This window comes from Elgaria multicarinata, chromosome 2, assembly GCF_023053635.1.
Source record: "Elgaria multicarinata webbii isolate HBS135686 ecotype San Diego chromosome 2, rElgMul1.1.pri, whole genome shotgun sequence".
Classification (NCBI taxonomy): Eukaryota; Metazoa; Chordata; class Lepidosauria; order Squamata; family Anguidae; genus Elgaria; species Elgaria multicarinata.
In genome coordinates this window covers 178,780,902-178,799,387 of record NC_086172.1, presented here as the reverse complement: position 1 = coordinate 178,799,387, position 18,486 = coordinate 178,780,902, and the positions used below count along the sequence as shown (strand labels likewise).

Sequence of the window (18,486 nt, the reverse complement as noted above, 5' to 3'; positions counted from 1 at the left end):
ATAGGGCTTTGTTTCTAGACCTCTGATCATCCTCGTTGCCCTCTTCTGAACACGCTCCAGCTTGTCTGCGTCCTTCTTGAATTGTGGAGCCCAGAACTGGACGCAATACTCTAGATGAGGCCTAACCAGGGCCGAATAGAGAGGAACCAGTACCTCACGTGATTTGGAAGCTATACTTCTATTAATGCAGCCCAAAATAGCATTTGCCTTTCTTGCAGCCATATCGCACTGTTGGCTCATATTCAGCTTGTGATCTACAACAATTCCAAGATCTTTCTCATTTGTAGTATTGCTGAGCCAAGTGTCCCCCATCTTGTAACTGTGCATTTGGTTTCTATTCCCTAAATGTAGAACTTGGCATTTATCCCTATTAAATTTCATTCTGTTGTTTTCAGCCCAGCACTCCAGTCTATCAAGATCACTTTGAAGTTTGTTTCTGTCTTCCAGGGTATTAGCTATCCCACCCAATTTGGTGTCATCTGCAAATTTAATCAGCGTTCCCTGCACCTCCTCGTCCAAATCATTAATAAAAATGTTGAAGAGCACTGGTCCCAGGACTGAGCCCTGCGGCACCCCACTCGTTGCCTCTCCCCAGTTTGAGAAGGTTCCATTGATAAGTACTCTTTGAGTCCGATTCTGTAGCCAACTGTGGATCCACCTAATAGTTGTTCCATCTAGCCCACTTTTAGCTAGTTTGTTAATCAGAATGTCATGTGGTACTTTGTCAAAAGCTTTGCTGAAGTCAAGATATATGACATCCACAGCATTCCCACAGTCCACAAGGGAGGTTATCCTATCAAAAAATGAGATCAAATTAGTCTGACAGGATTTGTTCCTGACAAATCCATGTTGGCTTCTAGTAATCACTGCATTGATTTCAAGGTGTTTACAGATTGACTTCTTTATAATCTGCTCCAGAATTTTCCCAGGGATGGATGTCAGGCTGACTGGTCTGTAGTTCCCAGGTTCCTCCTTTTTGCCCTTTTTGAAGATAGGGACAACGTTAGCCCTCCTCCAGTCGTCCGGCACCTCACCCGTCTTCCATGATTTTGCAAAGATAATAGACAAAGGTTCTGAGAGTTCTTCCGCTAGCTCCTTCATTACTCTTGGATGCAGTTCATCGGGCCCTGGAGATTTGAACTCATTCAAGGAAATTAGGTGTTCTTTGACCATTTGTTTATCAATCTCAAACTGCAATCCTGCCCCCTCAACTTCTGCTTCATAGGGTTGGAAGGGGCCTATAAGGCCATCAAGTCCAACCCCCTGCTCAGTGCTTGAATCCACCCTAAAGCATCCCCGACAGATGGTTGTCCAGCTGCCTCTTGAAGGCCTCTAGTGTGGGAGAGCCCACAACCTCCCTAGGTAACTGATTCCATTGTTGTACTGCTCTAACAGTCAGGAAGTTTTTCCTGATGTCCAGCCAGAATCTGGCTTCCTGTAACTTGAGCCCATTATTCCGTGTCCTGCACTCTGGGAAATGCAGAACACTGCGACAAAAGGATGTGGTAACTGAAGTTCTACTAGGTGTTGCCAAAAAATGAAGGCCTGCTCTATCCAGAGGCCATCGTGCACCGTTTCCATGCTTAGTTTGGTCCTTGGGACTTTGGTTTTGAGATCTGTAGACCTTTTTGGTCGGAAAGGAAAGCTTGAAAATGTATTGGCAAAGGGGGGGGGTGAAACCCGAAAGTCATTGGGTGGTTGAGAAGAGCAGAGACCCTGGGTGTTGCTAGGCTGCCATCTTTACATTGTCATCGATGGTGTTTTTTAAAGTTTAATTTCTGTGAAGAGGGGGCATTTTGGGGTGTGGGCACAGTTCAGAGGAAGGGAAGGGTTCACCTTTTCTTCTTCAACTGTGACACTCACATCCCGGAAATTCCTCCCCCTGGCACGGCAAGTGTGCTTAGAAAAATCCTCCCATTAGCACCAATGGAAACATATATTTTTTCTCAGCTTAGTTTTAATATGGCAGCGGCAGGGGAGAGGTTGTGTGTGTGGGGTGTCATTGCAGCATGTGGAGGGGAGGTTAACTCTTCCCTCCCCAGCCTGAGTCCACCTTGAGAACTCCCTGTTGCATGACAATTAAGTTGAGAGGGAAAATGCTTTCCATTGGTACCAACTTAGTGCTCTGGGGAACAGATCCGGGGCTGCAGGAAAAAGATTAGGAACTGAGACACCCCCCCCAGGCCTAACAACGCCCCTGCTCTGCACAGATGCCCATAGGGACCTGTCCGAGCCCCGAAATCCACAGCAGAGGCCCTGCTCTCTGGGCTGCCATGACTGGAGATCTGGAATCACTGTTCAAGATTTGGTTGGCGTGTACCATAGGCAGGGCCTTTTTTGGTGTGGGCACTGCAGTTGTAGAATTCTCTCCCCAAAGAGGTCTGCCAAACCTCTTCTCTTCTTATTTTCGGACGGGCATCGAAAACCTTTTGATTCCGTCAGGCATTTTAGAATTAATTTTGTTTTTGATGCTGTTCCCTTGGGTTTTTAATACTGCAGTGTTTTTGCAATTGTGTTTGCTGGATTTGTTTGAATATCCGTCTTTTACTGTTATTGGATCGTTTTTCTTTCGATAGCAACTTTGCGGAAATATTTTTTTTCTTTTTAAAAAGTGCAGAGCGTTAAAAATAAAAAAAAGTTGCTGTTCTGGTGATTCACTTACAAAGCGCCTGAAATTCACATGAAAGATCAGATAGCACCAGAGAAGTAGGTTTCTTAAATATTCCCCTCTTCTAATTCTGTGCATGTTGGGGTGATGACCCACATAGCATCAATTAAATGGAATAAAATTATACTTTTGTGGCCTCCGGCTGTCTTTTATTTGAAAAACTCAAGTCATCTTGGCTCAAAAGAAGAAAGTCGCAACCAGGTTACAGCCTCTCTACTTGGGCCCTCCAAGATCCAATTAAAAGGCGCAGATAAAGGGGATTCCCATTGGGCCAAGCCTCAAATTGGGCCATCAAAGTGAGGAAGTACAATGATGGATCTAGACAGTCTTTTCCCCCACTTGAGAGTCTCTCCAAGGTGTCTGCTTCTCTTCCTTTAGTAGAGAAATGCCAAGCTCTGGTTTGAGCTAGCCGTTGTTTCAAGCAACCAGGGTGTCACCACAAGAATGACATTTCATGTGATCCGGGTGAATTGTACAGAGATGCTCAATGTTAGGGTGGCCAAAGGCCCTACTTTACAGAGCAGTGTGGTGTAGTGGAAAAAGGGATTGGAGCACTGGCATTTTTTTATTAGCAGGGATGTCATCAGCAACTCCTCAAGCACCCCTGTGCCCTAAGCTTAGCTGCAATCTTCACATTAGCTGGGGGAATCATAGAACAGTAGAACTGGAAGGGGCCTACAAGGCCATCAGGTCCAACCCCCTGCCCATTGCAGGAAATGAGTTCTCCCAACAACAATATCTTGTTCCTTGCTGAAATGCAAAGTATTTTGGGGGATAGCCTGGTCTCAAATGGGCAATTAAGACCCCTTCACCTTACCGAAGACCTGGTCCTGGTGGAGATGAAAGCGGCAAGAATCATAGAAAAGTAGAGTTGGAAGGGGCCTACAAGGCCATCGAGCCCAACCCCCTGCTCAATGCAGGAATCCACCCTAAAGCATCCCTGACAGATGGTTGTCCAGCTGCCTCTTGAAAGCGTCTAGTGGCTGACCTGGTCCCTTGTTGTAAACCGCCCAGAGAGCTTCGGCTATTTATTATTTATTTTATTTATTTATTACATTTCTATACCGCCCAATAGCCGGCGCTCTCTGGGCGGTTCACAAAAATTAAAAACATTCCAAGTATAAAACAACAGTATAAAACCATACTATGAAATACAATATAAAAGCTCAACCAGATAAAAACAGCAGCAATGCAAAATTACAAATTTAAAACACCAAGTTAAAATTTATTTATAGACTGTTAAAATGCTGGGAGAATAAAAAGGTCTTCACCTGGCGTCTAAAAGCATATAATGTAGGTGCCAAGCGAACCTCCTTAGGGAGCTCATTCCACAGCCGGGGTGCCACAGCAGAGAAGGCCCTCCTCCTGGTAGCCCCCTGCCTCACTTCCTTTGGCAGGGGCTCGTGGAGAAGGACCCCTGAGGATGACCTTAGGGTCCGGGCAGGTACATATGGGAGGAGGCGTTCCTTCAGATAGCCTGGCCCCAAGCCGTTTAGGGCTTTAAATGTCAATACCAGCACTTTGAATCAGGCCCGGACCTGGACTGGCAGCCAATGAAGCTGGAAAAGGACTGGTGTGATGTGGTCTCGTCGGCCAGTCCCTGTTAGTAACCGTGCTGCCCTGTTTTGTACCAAAATAGGCTATGGGGCGGTATATAAATGTAATAAAATAAATAAATAAATATTAGCCTTGCTCTTCCGCGCTCACAAGGCATTTATCTGCCCCAAACGCTGGCCACACAGCTGGAAGGAAGCCGGGTGCAAAATTGCAGAGAATTCCCTTCCATGTATCAGAGTGGAATTGTTGTAGATCACAAGCTGAATATGAGCCAACAGTGCGATATGGCTGCAAGAAAGGCAAATGCTATTTTGGGCTGCATTAATAGAAGTATAGCTTCCAAATCACGTGAGGTACTGGTTCCTCTCTATTCGGCCCTGGTTAGGCCTCATCTAGAGTATTGCGTCCAGTTTTGGGCTCCACAATTCAAGAAGGATGCAGACAAGCTGGAGCATGTTCAGAGGAGGGCAACCAGGATGATCAGGGGTCTGGAAACAAAGCCCTATGAAGAGAGACTGAAAGAAATGGGCATGTTTAGCCTGGAGAAGAGAAGATTGAGGGGAGACATGATAGCACATTTCAAATACTTAAAAGGTTGTCACACAGAGGAGGGCCGGGATCTCTTCTCGATCCTCCCAGAGTGCAGGACACGGAATAACGGGCTCAAGTTAAAGGATGCCAGATTCCGGCTGGACATCAGGAAAAACTTCCTGTTAGAGCAGTGCGACGGTGGAATCAGTTACCTAGGGAGGTTGTGGGCTCTCCCACACTAGAGGCCTTCCAGAGGCAGCTGGGCAAGCATCTGTCAGGGATGCTTTAGGGTGGATTCCTGCATTGAGCAGGGGGTTGGACTAGATGGCCTTGTAGGCCCCTTCCAACTCTGCTATTCTATGATTCTATGATTTCACTGTTTGTCAGGTAAGTCGCACAATCAACACTTTCCCCAGTCTGTTTCCACTCTGCCCTCCAGAAATGAAAGCGCCTGCCAGCCCAGAGCAGCGGCTCAGCCTTCTAACTCAAGCGTGGGTGCGACTACGTTGGCGGAGGCCAATTAACTGTATGGCAAGGAGCCTTCGGTGGAAGATACACCAACGCAACCAGAGTTTCTTAACTTCTGGTCCCATCACACAAACAGAATTCTGGTAACTGGCACACCTCTGTATCTGAAGAATCCCATCTTTGGTGTTGTTTTAAAAGCAGCTGCTTTGAGCTCAGCCTTGCAAACAGGGTGGATAAAAATCAAGTTTTTAAAAAAAAAAAAATTAAATTGAATTTTTTTTAATAAAATTATTTTTGAGGAAAAATCTAAAGATAGTTTTCTATTTAAGATATATTATAGTCCAAAGGTTATACTCATCACGAAATAAGGATTAGTTTTTAATTATGTAGCATGAGGCTGTATATTCATGCAATGTTTAATTTTTTTGGTAAATGAATTCCATTAATCCATTCACAATGTCATGCCCTTCCAGAGGTTTCTGTAAGATTATTGGGCATTTTTTTCTATCTAGAAGATATTTTCACAGCTGCTTGGTTTTACAGTTCTCAAAACTGTGAATTTGTGTCTGCAGAGATGACAATGCCATTGTGCCTTTGCAAATCTATGTACTCAGAATCAACCCCTTACCTCTTAAGTGCTAAGTTTAAAAAAATTCAATAAATAGAGTGCACTTTTGGTGGTGGTGGGGAAGTCACATGATTAAATCGAGTCTTTCTGAGTAGTGATTTAAATCATGATTTAAATCAAATTGATTTAAATCAAATCCACCCTGCTTGCAAACCTCGGATTCCCAACCTGCAGCATGGGGCCCACTTTCCCAATTTTACTAACTATGCCTATATATTTTAAATATGTGTATGTTTTAAATAACTCTTTTAGCCTGTTGAACAAAAGACTGTGATTTTATGGTTTTAAATTAATGATTGTTGGTATTGCTTTTATTGGGTCTGTGACCGCATAATAAAAAATCTGATCTGAACCTACAAAATATATTCAGTGGTTTCTGGTTGTCCATTCCCCTTGTTACGCAGATCTCTGGTTCATATCACAGGATGGTCAGCTGATGGGAGTGTGTGTTTGCAGAAGAGATCCATTAACGCTTGGATGGCACCCATCCAGCAGATGAGAGAGTAAAACAGCAATTTTCAGTTTGAAAGAAACAGAGGCAGAGCAAGGGTCATGTGAGTGTGCTAAAGGCACCCTGGGGTGCAATGTCTCTCTCCCTAGGGATCTGAAGTGCTTTGGAAAGTTTGCTTCCACTTCCCTTATATATTTGTAAATTACGAAATTATTACAAAAAATGCCATAAACCTCCAGCGCTCACTTTGCAATCTAAAGAAAACAGTAGTACTGCCTCTGGAACTACTCACTTTTCAGGTAACATGGGGAGCAGACAAAAATATTTTACTTGCTTTATCATGGGTCATATCTGGTCTAAAAAAGGAGTCAATTTTTGAAGAACTTGCTTACCTGGTCATCTGGAGGTAATTTTTATTCCCCACAGGCGACCAGGCGAGTTGTTATTTACAAGCCTGTTCTCGCTCTGAGCATGAGGGGTGGTAAGTGGCCGGTGAGCTCTCAGAAGTCCAGCAGCCAGGAAGGAAGGAAGAAAGGAAGGATGTGCTGAACTTTGCACCTCTACATAAGAACATCAGAAGAGCCCTGATGCTAGATCAGACCAAGGGTCTGTCTAGTCCAGCACTCTGTTCACACAGTGGCCAACCAGCCATCGGCCAGGGATGAACAAGCAGGACATGGTGCAACAGCACCCTCCCACCCATGTTCCTCAGCAACTGATGCATATAGGCTTACTGCCTTGAATACTGGAGATAGCACACAACCATCAGGGCTAGTAGCCATTGATAGCCTTCTCCTCCAGGAATTTATCCAACCCCCTTTTAAAGCCACCCAATTTGGTGGCCATCATTACATCTTGTGGTAGTGAGTTCCATAGTTTAACTAAACACTGTGTGAAGAAGTACTTCCTTTTATTTGTCCTGAATCTCTATCCATCAACTTCATGGGATGACCCCACTGGGTTCTAGTATTATAGGAGAGGGAGAAAAATGTCTCCCTATCCACATTCTCCATACCATGCATAATTTTGTAAACCTCTATCTTGTCTCCCCTTAGCCTCCTCTTCTCCAAGCTAAACAATCCCAGTTGTTGTAACCTTCCCTCGTAGGGGAGATGCTCCAGCCCCTGAATCATTTCAGTTGCCCTTTTCTGCACTTTTTCCAGCTCTATAATATCCTTTTTTAGGTGACCAGAACTGTACACAGTATTCTAAGTGTGGTCGCACCATAGATTTGTATAAGGGCAGTACAATACTGGCCGTTTTATTCTCAATTCCTTTCCTTATAATGCCTAACATGGAGTTTTCCTTCTTTACAGTGGCCGCACCCTGGGTGGACATTTTCATTGAGCTTTTCCACCACAATCTCAAGATCTTTCTTGTTCGGTCACTGTATAGATCCAGAATTATGCAATTCTGGATCTACACAAAAATTCGGAGTGCCTGAATTTGGTATGGGGACTACACAGCATTTGAATCTACAAGACAAATTTAAATACAGTTTCGCATTTTATAATTCATGTATTTTCTGAACAAGAGTTGCATACCAATTGGTTGCTATAATAATTAAAACCGTGTGGGGTTTGCAACTAAATAAAGCCTTTATTTGAAAACATTTCTATCCCACCCTATATCATCGGGATCTCAGGGTGGTGTACAGATAAAACCAAACTGTATAAAACAATAAATAATGCACACAGCTAAAAAAGTACAAAACCAAAACCAGAAGAAAATTTAAAAGCAATTAAAACAATGTGCAGCTTTAGGCAAGTTAGTCCTCAAAGGCTTTGATAAAAAGCCATGTTTTAACTTGGTGCTGAAACAAAGCCGACATCTATGCCAGTCGGGCCTCCAAGGGGAGGGTATTCCTCAACTGGGTTGCCACCACAGAGAAGGCCCTCTCCCACGTCCTGCCATAACGTATGTCTTGCGTTGGTGAGATGCGAAGAAGGGCTCCTCCAACATATCTCAAGTCTCAGGGAGGCACATTTAGGGAGAGGCGCTCCCTTAAGTATCCAGCCATGCCCTCAGACTTGGTTAGTTTCTAAAATGAGACCTCAAGGATATACAGAAGCCCATCTTCTGCCCTTGGAAACATTTTGCCTAATCCCAAAGGTGATGTGATGGCTTGTGGCTACCCAGTTGTGAGAGACATGCACTCTGCACATGCTCAGCACATAAGCTGGAGACATGATAGCACTCTTCAAATACTTGAAAGGTTGTCACAAAGAGGAGGGCCAGGATCTCTTCTCGATCCTCCCAGAGTGCAGGACATGGAATAATGGGCTCATGTTACAGGAAGCCAGATTCTGGCTGGACATCAGGAAAAGCTTCATGACTGTTAGAGCAGTATGACAATGGAACCAGTTACTTAGGGTGGTGGTGGCCTCTCCCACACTAGAGGCCTTCAAGAGGTAGCTGGACAACCGTCAGGAATGCTTTAGGGTGGATTCCTGCATTGAGCAGGAGGTTGGACTCGATGGCCTTATAGGTCCCTTCCAACTCTACTATTCTATGATTCTATTTTATTTATTTATTTATTTATTTATTGCATTTCTATACCGCCCAATAGCCGGAGCTCTCTGGGCGGTTTTAGTTCCCTAGCTGCCAACAGGTGCCGGCTTCTAGGAACCAACATTCGTTTTTTGGAGAGCCACTCAGGATTTTTCTACTTCTGCTAAGCGAAAAGTCTCTTTGATTTTCATTTTACTTGTCAAGATCTTCTGTGGGAGCTGTAAAAAACAGGTTCCAGGGCTAAGCTGCTGTGACCCCCCCCCCCCATTTCAAAATTAAGCAGAACAAAGACACCACATTGGTCTTGTTTTGTTATCACTGGTGTGGAACTTGGGTCGTGCAAAGACACCCCATTCAGGCAGCCCTGCTCCTTTGTGACACCTTGCTATGAAGAGTGCACGCACGCACGCACGCACCAAAACTCCATCACACTTCACAGGTTCATTGTCTAATTTCTTCCTTGCTAGACAGTTGCAGAAGAGTGCCACTCGTTGCCTGGGCAACAGCAAGCTTTTCAAAAGAGCAGCTTTCGTCCCAGTGCTCATTGCCGCCACAAAAGCCCCCCCCCCAAAAAAATCCCTGATGACAGTTCCCCGTTTCACAGGATTATTCACAACCTGGGAGCGCTACACCTGGGAATTAAAACAGAGCGGGGTCGGCATTCGAAGCACTGAGGTCCTTGACAGAATCAGAGAACCGCAGCGCTGTACGGTGCAAATGAATCACATCTTTTCAGAGCCGACTGAAGCATGAAGAAAAGGTGTGCAGTATAGTCCTTCTACTATAGAAGTAAGGTTTTTCTCCCTGACACGCTGGCTTTCTACAAGCAGGGAGATTGTGAAAGGTGGGAAGTGTACGACCTAAAGCTGCTTGCCGCTTTAAAAGTTTTTAGTCAATTAATTGCCTGCCTTTTAGCCAAGTCATCGATTTAAGGCGCAAACCTAGGCATGTTTGGACAGAAAGAAGTCCTACAACTCCCAGTATCCCCAGCCAGCTGGGAATTGTAGGACTTTTTTTTCTGTCCAAACATGCCTAAGATTGCACCCTTAGTCGACAATAATTATGCAGAAACATCATAATCATAGAATAGTAGACTTGGAAGGGGTCCATAAGGCCATCAAGTCCAACCCCCTGCTCAATGCAAGAACCCACCTTAAATTATGCCTTAGAACAAGCCAGAGGTTTGGTTTACTCAGCCCAGTATTGTCTGGTCTCTCCCACCTTTCAGTTGCAGGTGCTGGGTCTTGAAGCTAAAGTCCCTGTTCAGACGACACACTAAGCCACGGTGGTTAACCATTTTGAGCTAAATTAGGGTGACCATATGAAAAGGCGGACAGGGTTCCTGTATCTTTAACAGCTGTATTGAAAAGGGAATTTCAGCAGGTGTCATTTGTATATATGGGGGACCTGGTGAAATTCCCTCTTCATCACAACAGTTAAAGCTACAGGTGCCCTGCCCTCTTTTAAATCTGGTCACTCTAGTATAGCTCCTGCAGCTTTAACTGTGGTGATGAAGAGGAAATTTCCCCAGGTTCTCCATATATACAAATGACACCTGCTGAAATTCCCTTTTCTATGCAACTGTTAAAAGATACAGGAGCCCTGTCCTGTATCTTTAACAGTTGCATAGAAAGGGGAATGGTCACCCTAGCTAAATGTTATGGCTTAGCGTAGGGTGACCATATGAAAAGGAGGACAGGGCTCCTGTATCTTTAACAGTTGTATAGAAAAGGGAATTTCCGCAGGTGTCATTTGTATGCATGTCGCACCTGGTGAAATTTCCTCTTCATCACAACAGTTAAAGCTGCTGCAGGAGCTATACTGCAACTATACTGTGGCCAGATTTAAAAGAGGGCAGGGCACTTGCAACTTTAACAGTTGTAACGAAGAGGAAATTTCACCAGGTTTTCCATGCATACAAATGACACCTGCTGAAATTCCCTTTTCAATACAACTGTTCATATGGTCACCCTAGCTTAGCGTGTCGCGTGAACCATTCCTAACTATGGTGGCTACATAACCACGGTTCAAACACGCTCACTAACCATTTGTTGCGAAAGGGCTAGCAGCTTAAGCATGGATCAGTGTGTTGTCTGGACAGGCCCGATAGCTTCTGCAAGCCGAGGGGACTTTGAGCTACACCCACCTCCCACATTAGGAGCTGAATCAACTTTTAGTTAAGGCACAGTGAGTTGTAGCGCATGCCAGACAGCATTTGAATATTCAAGTCATGACTGTGGCTTGCCGTGTCATCTGAACCCAGTGGGGGTGGGTTGTGCGAGGGTTAAACAATCCTCGCATAGCCCTAAAACAAGCCACGGGTTATGAGAGGGCTGTTTAACCCTCGCACAAACCACACTCACCAGATTTGGATGTCGTGACAAGATGCGGCCACAGCTTGAATATTCAAAATGGCGGCACATGTGCACCACAGTTCACCGTGCACTGTTTGATCATGTGAACCAGCCCAGTGTGTTTGTGTAACAGTGAACCTTAAAACCTTCGTCAACATGCTCAAACTGGGCCTGTATTTCAGTTTGAGGGTGGGAGGGGGAGAAGATTTCAGTAAGGCGGGACAAGTTCACAACAAGGTTCAAAGGCCCACACTTAGATATATTCAACCTTAAATGGCAGAAAATAGGCCCATTTTAAGAACACGTAAATCCAGATTTATTGTGTTTCTTAGCAAAAGCAGACAGTATTGTTTTTGCGTAGCAGACATGTGCACTAACGTGACACGTGGTTGAGGCAAGCCTCAGGGACGCTGGGAGTTGTAGTCCCACACATCTGGAGAGCACGACGTTGGGGAAGGCTACTTGACCGCCTCACCTGCCGAGCGGAGGGAGGAAGGGGAGAAGAACGCCACAAAAGCAGGAAGTGGCAGTGCAACAAGCAGCAGCCCGGCGATGAGGAGGAGGAAATGGCAGCTGTGGAGAAGGCGCTTCACAGGTGCTTCCTTGCACAAGGGCACATTTAGCTCCTTAGAACTTCTGGTACCAGACGCAGGAGCAAACCGAGAGTCGGGAGGGGTAACTCCTTTGCCCAATGGATGATGATGGACTCTTTTTCTTGGATTGGTTACCCAAAGCCAGCAGCCCTCATAGAATCATAGAAGAGTTGGAAGGGTCCTATAAGGCCATCGAGTCCAACCCCCTGCTCAATGCAGGAATCCACCTCAAAGTGTCCCTGACAGATGGTTGTCCGGCTGCCTCTTGAAGGCCCCTACTGTGGGAGAGCCCACCGCCTCCCTAGGGAACTGGTTCCATGGTCATACTGCTCTAACAGTCAGGAAGTTTTTCCTGATGTCCAGACGGAATCTGGCTTCCGGTCACTTGAGCCCGTTATTCCGTGTCCTGCACTCTAGGAGGATCGAGAAGAGATCCTGGCCCTCCTCTGTGTGACAACCTTTCAAGTATTTGAAGAGTGCTGTCATGTCTCCCCTCAATCTTCTCTTCTCCAGGCTAAACAGGCCCAGTTGTTTCAGTCTCTCTTCATAGGGCTTTGTTTCCAGACCCCTGATCATCCTGGTTGCCCTCCTCTGAACCCCCTCCAGCTTGTCTGCGTCCTTCTTGAAATGTGGTGCCCAGAACTGGACGCAATACTCTAGATGAGGCCTAACCAGGGCCAAGTAGAGAGGAACCAGTACCTAACGTGATTTGGAAGCTATACTTCTATTAATGCAGCCCAAAATAGCATTGGCCTTTCTTGCAGCCAAATCGCACTGTTGGCTCATATTCAGCTTGTGATCTACAACAATTCCAAGATCCTTCTCATTTGTAGTATTGCTGAGCCAAGCATCCCCCATCTCAGCTGGATCCAATGGCCTTTCCCCTTGCTAGTGGCTCTTTATTAGCACTTTAATAGGTGAGGGGCCCCAGCTCAAGAGCCTGGCTAGGCAAAAGGTAAGCCTGAGATTCTGGAAAGTTCCTATCGGCAAAAATAGAGCCGTCATCCCCTTCTGATGTGTTGCACTATAATTCTCATGATCCCCCAGCCAGCACCAGGGAAGACTATGACCATGGGACTGTCTTCATGGCACCAGGTTGGCACCGTGTTCCCCCTAAACTCCAGAGTTTCGCTCCTGCAGGCTTGCGCTGGGTAATCTAGGGTGACCATATGGAAAGGAGGACAGGGGCTCCTGTATCTTTAACAGTTGTATTGGAAAAGGAATTTCAGCAGGTGTCATTTGTGTATATTGGGAACCTGGTGAAATTCCCTCTTCATCACAACAGTTAAAGGTGCAGGAGCTATACTAGAGTGACCAGATTTAAAAGAGGGCAGGGCACCTGCAGCTTTAACTGTTGTGATGAAGAGGGAATTTCACCAGGTTTTCCATATATACAAATGACATCTGCTGAAATTTTGTTTTTCTATGCAACTGTTAAAGATACAGGAGCCCTGTCCTCGTTTTCATAGGGTCAACCTAGTTAATCCCAATGCCAAGGAGGGAGGGAGAGGTTTCCAGCAGTCATCTGGGTACTGAACACCCCCCAGCCTCATCGCCCTCTTCCCGGCTTCCGGCTTCCAGTCGCCGGTTGCCATACACCAGGACCACACCCTGAATTGGCCACAGAGCGAGGTCAAAGGGTAGAAGCGCCAGGGTGACCTCGCTCCCAACGAAAACATTGGGGTAAGTCCCCGGCTTTTTATTTTTTTTTACCATGCAGCTTCGTGGAAAAGCCCCACAGTGACTGCGAATCTGTGGCAGCATCATATAACTGACACAGCGCCGATTCACAGCTTTGAGCGCGCATAGACAGACCCCAGGTGACCTGTGCGTCTGCTCAGTCTGCCGTCCAGCTCCTCAGTGTGCATGGGTGACTTCAAGGTCCCTGTTGCTTTTCTTTCTTTCTTACTTACTTATTACATTTACATCCTGCTTTTTCCTCTTGCAAAGAACCCAAGGCTGGTTACATAATTCTCCTCCTCTCCATTTTATCCGCACAACAAGCTTGTGAGGTAGGTGAGGCTGAGAGCTAAGAACTGGCCCAGAGTCACCCAGGGAGCTCCATGGCCGAGTGGGGACTAGAACCCAGGTCTTCCCAGTTCAACACTCAAACCACTACAATACACTACTTGGGTTCGCACAACACACTAATCCACACTCAGTGGTTGAGTGTGGGTTGTTGTTGAATCGTGGGTTGTCTGTTGAACCGTGAGTTGTTGTTGTTGTTATTGTCGTTGTTATTATTATTATTATTATTAGTAGTAGTAGTAGTATTTATTGCATTTTTATACAGCTCAATAGCCGAAGCTCTCTGGGCGGTTCACAAAAACTAAAACAATTCAAAGTGTAAAACGAACAGTATAAAAACATGAGATAAAATACACATTAAAACGAATTAAAACATACCATACATGATTAAAACATCCTGAAAACATTCTAAAATTTCACTGGATAGGCCTGCTGGAATAGATAGTCTTTATTGCTTTTTTAAATTCTAAAAGACTGTCAAGTTGACGAATCTCCTCCGGCAGGCCATTCCACAGTCTGGGAGCAGCAGAAGAGAAGGTCCTCTGGGTAACAGTTGTTAATCTAGTTTTTGCTAGCTGAAGTGGATTCTTCCCAGAGGACCTGAGTGTGCGGGGCGGATTGTACAGGAGAAGGCGATCCCGCAGGTAGCCTGGACCCAAACCATGTTAGGTTGTTTGTGGAACTGTGGGTTAGCGTGTTGTCTGAACCAAAGACAATTTACACAGAGTGGCTTGTTAACCATGCAGTGTTTTTTCAAACAAGCTACCTTGAGAACCCATGGTTTGCTGTTGGGTTGTTCAGAGTGGTTAACAAGCCACCCTGCAGAAATTGTCCTGGGTTCAGACAACACGCTAACCCACAGTTCCACAAACAACCCATGGTTCAACCACAACCCACACTCAAGCACTGAGTGTGGCTTAGCGTGTTGTGTGAATAGCCCCCACTGGCTTTCTTATGGTTCTTTAAAATTACACCAGATTTGGACAAGGCAGCCAAATAGAGCACTGTCCTTTGCAAAGTAGGACTCAAGGCCACCTTACTCACTGTCTTGGGTCAGCTGACAACAGAGAATTGAGAAAAGCCATGTAAAGAAATCCGCACGGCCAGTGAAACTTTAAGCAAGACAAAGAAAGAACCTTCATTTAGCCACGATGACCGTCACCAATCCTGGCTCTAATTTTAGCCTCTCTCCCACGGTCACAGGATTCTCTATTGTTTGCAAACCGCTTCACGGATGTGATTTGGCACATTCTCAAACGCGGGTAAATCAGATGGTCTCAGGTTCTGCTGTTCACTTGCTCGTGATGCATTTTTTTCAGGAAACAGAAAACTGCTTTTTACCAAGTCAGGACATCAGTCTTCCTAGGTTGGCCACTGTCCACAGCGATTCCTACATGGCTCTCCAGGATTTCAGAGCGGAAGCTTCCAGATCTACCTCAAGAACTGAACCCAGCACTGTTAGCAATGCAGCTAAATAAAACCAACGTGAGGAGACATGGAAACAGCTGAAGAGAACATTGGGTCAAGACAAATCTTTTAAGCGTAGCACAAGCAAATGGAACACACAGCACTGTATGGATGTGCAAGACATTTTCAATACACTGAGATTGTTGCTACGTCTGTCTTCACCTTTAGTTCGGAAAATCTGTCCAACACGGTTGCTGGCTTTTGTCACGCAGTTCGTTCGCCCCCCACCCCCCATCATTACTAGTGAAATACTGAATCTCATGATGAGACGGGGCAAGGCAGGTCCATAGATTATGGAGTCCCCCCTTTCCCCCACATGGCAGGCGGGCCCGTCTTGGCAGGAGCTGGGACCCTCCTTCCCTTAGTATGGCACCTTTTTGCTACTGCTACAACATTTACAGTGCAATCCCACATGTGTTTACTCAGAAGTAAGCCCCACTAAACTGAATAGGTCTCCCTCTCAGGTAAGCCTGGTGAGGGTAATGAGATGTAGATCAAAGGAATGTATCAATTCATTCCACAATTCAAGAAGGACGCAGACAAGCTGGAGCGTGTTCAGAGGAGGGCAACCAGGATGATCAGGGGTCTGGAAACAAAGCCCTATGAAGAGAGACTGAAAGAACTGGGCTGTCTAGCCTGGAGAAGAGAAGATGGAGGGGAGACATGATAGCACTCTTCAAATACTTAAAAGGTTGCCACACAGAGGAGGGCCAGGATCTCTTCTCGATCATCCCAGAGTGCAGGACACAGAATAATAATAATAATTATTATTATTATTTATTTATATAGCACCATCAATGTACATGGTGCTGTACAGAGTAAAACAGTAAATAGCAAGACTCTGCCGCATAGGCTTACAAGTTACAGGAAGCCAGATTTGGCTGGACATCAGGAAAAACTTCCTGACTGTTAGAGTAGTACGACAATGGAATCAGTTCCCTAGGGAGGTGGTGGGCTCTCCTACACTAGAGGCCTCCAAGAGGCAGCTGGACAACCATCTGTCAGGGATGCTTTAGGGTGGATTCCTGCATTGCTCAGGGGGTTGGACTCGATGGCCTTGTAGGCCCCTTCTAACTCTGCTATTCTATGATTCTATGATCATTCATTCATTCATTCATTCGAACATAAGAAGAGCCCTGATGCTGGATCAGACCAAGGGTCCATCTGGTCCAGCATTCTGTTCACACAGTGGCCAACCAGCCATCGGCCAGGGATGAACAAGCAGGACATGAATGCAATAGCACTCTCCCGCCCATGTTCCCCAGCAACTGGTGCAACAATGCAGAAGGCAGCAGTTGGAATTAACAAAATGGGAAAATGCTCATCAGCACACAACTGCTAAAACGTTAAATAATATCAAAGCAACTGGGATGGAAAACACACATTTTATACAAATTTATCATAAATGAACAAACATTGCTTATAACAATAAGCAAACGTAAGTATTTAACGGAACTGAACAAATTGTTAACAGAACCAAACTCAAGTAGTTTACAATAACAGAGTGATAACTGAATGCTTAAGCTACGGGCCTCCGATTTTATTTCTATCTGTTTCACAACTGCTTCGTCAGGATCAGAATATTGCAATCAGCTTAATGTTGCTTATGGTTGGGGAAAGAAGAGGATTTGTTGAGTTATATTCCTCATATTTCAAAAATGCTTTTAAGTCCTCCAAAAAAGGATTGACTTGGAACCCCAGCCAAAAAGACGCGAATCTCCAGGAGCGGTGAGTTCTTGACCAGTAACCAGGCTACTGTCTCTAGTACTGGAGGTAGCATATACTGTAACTCTAGCGTATGAATTTGTCTAATCCGGTTTTTAAAAATCATCCAAATTGGTCACTGCGACGCCACCCCTTACACGCAAGGCTTTGACGCACACCCCTCCCTCAGGATAAGCACCACCACTTAAATACCTGAGGAAGGGGTAAAAAGAAAAGTATCACCTTTCTCTTATAGCAGAGGGAAAAGGTAAGGAGATTTGGAAAAGGCTTTTTTGTGACTATAGCAGGCTGAAGGTTTAATGTAATGTGTTTATTTATGAACTAATAGAGCAGGAGATACAGCCAAACTGACACGTGGTTTTATGGTAGCAAAATAAAGAAAATGTTTATTGTAGTTTACAGTTCTGAGTTCCTTTGAATTATATTCCAATCATAGAATAGCAGAGTTGGAAGGGGCCTACAAGGTCATCTAGTCCAACCCCATGCCGATGCAGGAAATCCACTACTACAGCATCCTTGATAGATGGCCTCTCATAGAATCATAGAATAGCAGAGTTGGAAGGGGCCCACAAGGCCATCGAGTCCAACCCCCGGCTCAATGCAGGAATCCCCCCTAAAGAATCCCTGACAGATGGTTGTCCAAGCTGCCTCTTGAAGGCCTCTAGTGTGGGAGAGCCCACGACCTCCTTAGGTAACTGGTTCCATTGTCGTACTGCTCTAACAGTCAGGAAGTTTTTCCTGATGTCCAGCTGGTAGTAACCAATCTAATGATAACAATCCTTAGTCCCTATGATCTTATTTCTACTCACTCTTCACACAACTCCTAACAAGAAATCACCCAGCTAAACACATCTACCCTCCAAACCCAATCACCAACCGAACCCCTCAAACCACTCAGCTCCCCAATATATAGACTCCTCCCCCTTTCCACAGCATCACCAGCCACGCCCACTCAGTCCAACATTCCGCACTCTCTAGACATACTCATTCAGACGTACCTAAGGGAATAGAAATGTGGGTAATGCCAGTCACCATCACTGCATGTTGCGGCAACAAATTCCATAGTTTGATTATGTGCTATGTGAAGAAAGGTTTCCTTTTTCTTCTGTTCTGAATCTCTCACTAGTCAGCTTTACAGGTTGATGACAGATTCCAGTATTATGAAAGGGAGAAAAATGTTTCCCTATCCACATTCTCCACCCCATGCATAATTTTGTACACCTCTATCATGTCTCCCTTCACTCGCCTTTTCTCTAAATTAAACAATCCCAGTTAACGTAACCTTTCCTCGTAGGGGAGCTTCCTCATCATTTTAATTGCCCTTTTCTGCACTTTTTCCAGCTCTACAATATCTTTTTTTCTTTTTTTTAGGTGTGGTGACCAGAACTGAACCCACTATTCTAAGTGTGGTCGCACCAGAGATTATGATATTGGCAGTTTTATTTTCAATTCCTTTTTTAACAATGCCTAGCATGGATTTTGCGTTTTTCACAGCAGCTGCACAC

At 45.2% G+C, this 18,486-nt stretch overlaps 2 protein-coding genes across 2 annotated transcripts in view; one reads left to right on the top strand and one right to left on the bottom strand.

The window, feature by feature from the left end:
• The window catches only part of NID2 (nidogen 2), a 148,563-nt gene extending 145,351 nt beyond the window's left edge, over positions 1-3,212 (top strand). The window contains exon 26 of the mRNA XM_063118170.1: positions 3,203-3,212. The gene's annotated coding sequence lies outside the window, so the exon portion shown is untranslated. The remainder of the gene's footprint in view (positions 1-3,202) is intronic.
• GNG2 (G protein subunit gamma 2) overlaps positions 1-18,486 on the bottom strand; it is a 68,347-nt gene that overhangs the window by 33,222 nt on the left and 16,639 nt on the right. The gene's annotated exons all lie outside the window — the stretch shown is intronic.